This window comes from Emydura macquarii, unplaced genomic scaffold (assembly GCF_026122565.2).
Source record: "Emydura macquarii macquarii isolate MOO-44397 ecotype Brisbane River unplaced genomic scaffold, CSIRO-AGI_Emac_v2 contig_2897, whole genome shotgun sequence".
Taxonomy (NCBI): Eukaryota; Metazoa; Chordata; order Testudines; family Chelidae; genus Emydura; species Emydura macquarii.
In genome coordinates, this window is record NW_027133034.1 from 7,399,200 (window position 1) to 7,403,998 (window position 4,799).

General features: G+C 41.5%; 1 long non-coding RNA gene across 1 annotated transcript; it reads left to right on the forward strand.

Moving 5' to 3' along the window:
- The first annotated feature begins 496 nt into the window (after positions 1–496).
- LOC137166947 (uncharacterized) lies at positions 497–4,082 on the forward strand. The gene is made up of 2 exons (XR_010923892.1): positions 497–994; positions 3,671–4,082. It is a non-coding gene; the product is annotated as an uncharacterized lncRNA (long non-coding RNA).
- Positions 4,083–4,799: the final 717 nt, after the last annotated feature.

The window sequence follows — 4,799 nt, forward strand, 5'->3', positions numbered from 1 at the left end:
CATTTACAACAAATCTATTTTTGCTGTGTAAATATGACTGTGGAGATGGCTGGCAACGGAATATGGGTCCTTTCATTTCATAATTACCATATGGAATCTGTCTCATGTTGGAAGGGACTGAAGGTCTTTGGCATCTGATAGCTCTTTGGTGGTTTCAGTCCAGTTCCTGGTGGCGGTGTCTGCATCCCAAAAACCATCATTGCAACTGGCCCCCAAATGCAGGGAGAGTACAGAAGTAGAAGCAGAGGACCTGGATAATAAACATATCATTCTAAGTGGTGGTGCCCCTTGAAGGGACTGAGGCACACTGGCAGGTCAGGGTTGGGGACGTTTGCCTGGCAGATGATTATGTTGTACCCGTTCTGTGAATAGAAGTTGGTAAAGCTGCTTTTCTGGTAATTTCAGAAATTATAAACTCACTTAAATTGTTTTAATCTTTAAAAAAAAAAAAAAAAAAAACCCAATGTGTATCCAGGTCACTATTTTAGAGTAAAATAAAATCCGACCTTCTAGATACTTCAGGATAAGCAATGGCAAAGACAGAATACAACAAGAAGAGTATGTGAACTGTTTTCATGAGAAGGGGAACAGAGAAGTGGGAAATCACATTGGGTGTGATTCCCACCACTACCAAATCTACTCAGTAAATGATTCTTCCTTTAGAAAGAGGCAGCAATCAGTGTTGATTGAAATATCTTTGAATGCAGTCGTAATGACATTCCATTTCTCACCCATATCTTAAGTCACAGACTTTTGTTGGTAATGGTCTCTTTCAGAGCTATGCAGTGGTTGTTGCAAATGTGAAGTACCATGTAAAGCAGATACAATGGAATCGCAAATACAACTGAACAATAAGAATTTGTAGTAAAGTTGTGCCTGGAACTGTGTGCCTGCTTTTTTGGATCCATCATGGAGCGGGAAGGATAAAATATACCACGTTGTGTGGGAACAATCTAGAAGTGCCTGATACAGTATGTTGTTACCAGCAATAAATGTAGGTTGGGTAATTGCTATTTACTACCCAAATTCCCAGTGTCACATTATAGATCTACAAGAATTTTTTGTTTTAGATATTGATTGGGTTGATTTATAGCATGTCTTGTCAAGTGTGAATTATAGCATGTCCTGTTAGGTCACATCACACATGGCTTGATATGACATGATGCGGTAGAAATTTAGAGGGGAATCAGAAAAGCAGCTTATACCCAGAAGTATGGGGTGGGGGGGAAAGTCGAAGTACTGCTTTGATCACTATAAACAGTTTCCTTGCATTTTGTGCTGTTACTGACCTGCAGTAATAGGGGAGGGTTTTTGTTTTTGTTTTTTGTTTTTGGAGGGGAGGCGGGGGGAGGGGGCATATAGCGAGGAAAGAAATAATGTGCTAGGCTCATTTAGCCTCAGATTTAAAGGTTACCACCTGCCACTAGGATTAGTTGGCTTCCAATATGATTACAAACACAAAAAAGCTTGGCATGGTACTTTTTGTGAAGAGATATCCAGCTGTCAGATTTCCAGCCCTGAGAACTTGAGAGGTGGCCTCTGCCACAGCACCCAGGCTCACTCTTCTCAGCTTATTCCATTCTGAGGCTTAGCTGAATCAGTGATCCTATGTTTCCTTTCAAATCCAGTCACTGTAGAAGAAAAGAAAATGTATCAAAAGGAAGAGTCCTTACCTTAGTTGTTCCCAGCTGCTAGTGCATGTGCTTCTGGCTGGTAATAGGTTCTCTAGGATCCTTCCCTTTCTACCTTAAAGATGAGCCTCTGTGCTGGACTGTGGTGTAATGCTACTACAATCTCCCATTCAACTGTTTGTACTGAAACCCACAAGGGATCTTGGGCTGCTCCAAAATCACAGAGATTGGGTTGGGAGTCTGAGAGTCAGGGGACTGAGAACAGCCCCAATAGATCAGAGGATGCACAAATGAAAAAAAATAGTGAGGCTTTGCTTGATACACTGATAGTGTTAGAGTTGCCTGAAGATGTTGGTGACCACTAGTTCTAAGATACTTGTACACACTCTACATTGTTTTTCCAAGCAGGGTTTGAGTGACTCCAGTTGAAGTCAATAGGAGTCATACCTCTGAAATCCTGCTTGAGAATGTGCCACTTTAAATGTTGTCAAGATAAATGAGTGTAGCTGAGTAAATGGCTTTTTATTATCATGCTCAGTCTAAAATATTTTATATTTTGATCTTGTGCCTTTAAAAAAAAAAAGAAAAATCAGATTGGCATATGTATTTTATACTAAGTGCTGCTATGCTGACATTTGGCAGCAAGAGAAATAGTTATGCCATCTTAGTGTGGACCCTGAAAGGAAAGTTGTCAGAAAAGGAGTTTACAGATAACTTTACAGTAGTGACTGGCAGACCTACTTTACCAGTTAGTTACATAGGGCTTGTCTACACTTACAGCGCTGCCAGCTGCACTGCTGTAGTGTTTGTTGAAGATGCTACCTATGCTGACCAGAAAGGTAATCCATTTCCCTGAGAGGTAGTAGCTATGTCAATGGGACAACCCCACCCCCCCCCCCCCCCCCCCCCCCATCGACATAGCACTGTCTCCCCTGTCGGTTAGGCTGGTACTATAACTGCATCACTCGGGTGTGTATTTGCCACTCCCTTGAGCAACATACATAAGTTTGTAGGGTAGACCAGTTTCAAAGGTGCTTTGCAGTGGAGCTCTCGCTTCTCACGTGATTAGGCCCAATGGGTGAAAAAGGATTCAGTGCTACATATATTAGTGAGGCATGGATATTAGAAGGCAAGGATTGTTCCCTGTGCATTTCAATAATCACACTAAGGATAGCCCTGAGGCCCTTGGGTTTGGTTTTGTTAATGAAATCATGTCTTGCACAGCACTTTTCCCAAAGGCATAAAATTAACCCTTGGAAGAGCTCTCTGAGCAGATTTTTGTGCTGGTCTCCTTCAGTCATGTTCATCTACCTCCCTGCCCACAGTTCCTTGCAACACAGGCTCTCCAACATTCTTGTAATAACTCCACCTTCTCATTGTGCTCCCATAATGGTGCAGCAACTGAAAGTAGATGAAATTTTATTTCCATGGTCTTTCTACAATGGTTCTGCCATATATCAGGCAGATGCTCATTAATGATCTTACCATAGTGTTGTTTCTACACCTGCTGTCCCTTGCCATAGTGGATCAGGACTTTCAAAAACCTGCCCATCTGTGTTGGTGTCTCAGCACGTTGCTTCCTTAGATAGCGAGTCAACATAAGTTTTGGAGAGAAGCGGACAGAAACCTGTTCTGGACCTTGACCCCTCTCTATCGTTCTGCAATGCTTTCATTAATCTTGTAAGGATAAGTGAGACTATTGTACCTTAAGATGTTCAACTCGTATGATATTTTAAGATGTAGATGAACTATGAATCAATTTCCTAGAAAGAGAACTAAGGAAGTGAGTGTGATGCTGGCATTAGCTAAGAACTGACAACCTTGTAGCTGGAGACCACACCAGGTCACCTGTATGTTAGTTTTGCTCAAAAGAGGTATTAATCTTATCAGAATATATTTAGTGTTTAGACTCTATGAAATGCTTGTAAATTGCTGCATACATTAATTTCACTTGTAATGTCTGTATTCCATGGTATAAGAAAATATGTAAGATTTGCTTTATAACTTTGAAAATGTTTTCTCTGAACTTGTGAACTCAGGCACAGGAATCATCCCACCCATCCAGAAGGACTATCAAAATCAGATGGTCCATCTAGGATCATTACAATACAAAGGATTGGTTAATGGCCCTATCACACCTGGGAAATGCTACCTGCAAAGAAGCTCCTCCTATGGGCTTGGAAGCTGAATGAAGAAAATATATTTCCTGTGGCTTTGTTTTTCCATCTTTTTGACTGTTTGAACTCTGAAGGGCCAGAGACTCTAAAGCCAGAGATCCCTAGAGGCTGCCATCTGGGTCAGCCCTGAAAGACACTTTGAATTGACAGATCACTACGACTGTCACTCTTGGGATTTAAATGGTAACTCATTTGTGTGCATATGTTTGCTTCCTTTAACCTGTAAACAACTTATTTCTTTTTCTTGATTGATAAACCTTAAGATAGCTTGTTACAGGACTGACTACAAGTGTTGTTTTTGGTGTAAGATCTAAAGTACCAATTGATCTGGGGTAAGTGACTGATCTTTTGGGACCACACCCCTCAGCGATATAAGCCACTTCAGATAGTATGACAGTGAGATAGTGGTGTATCTTCACATTGCCTTGATTGCTTTGGAATGGCAGAGGAACACACAAGGCATGGTCCCAGATCAGATGCAAAACTCTTTTTTACAAAATAGAAGCTCTTTCTATGGTTTGGTCACACATGACAAGTGTATTTTTACTGACCACCATGTTCGGGTGGTGGTGTGGACAATATGTGTCACCATCCTCCCCCCAAACCTGCTCTTACCCAGTCTCTGTCCCTCCCAATGCTGTGAAGAGTCCTCCATGGGGTCATGGGAAGTTGGGGGGTATGGTGTCACTGGAATAGCTGATCTCCTGCTTGTGCATGAGAGGAGTGCAATCCATATTCATAGGGCCCTCTGTCTGAGTAGATCTGAAGGATACAGTCTGTCTCTGAGTCACTAGATAGCCAGACTATGATGATTCAAGTTAATCTCTTTCCTGTCAGGCTTATAGGCCTATTGATGAATGTGACGGCAGTTGTAATTTCTTAGATTCATCAGAAACTAAGGGCTAATATTCACGACCAAACTCCAATTGGCTCATTCATTTCTACCTGTTTCAAATTCATACTGCAGTTTCAGATGGATAAACTGTCTTTT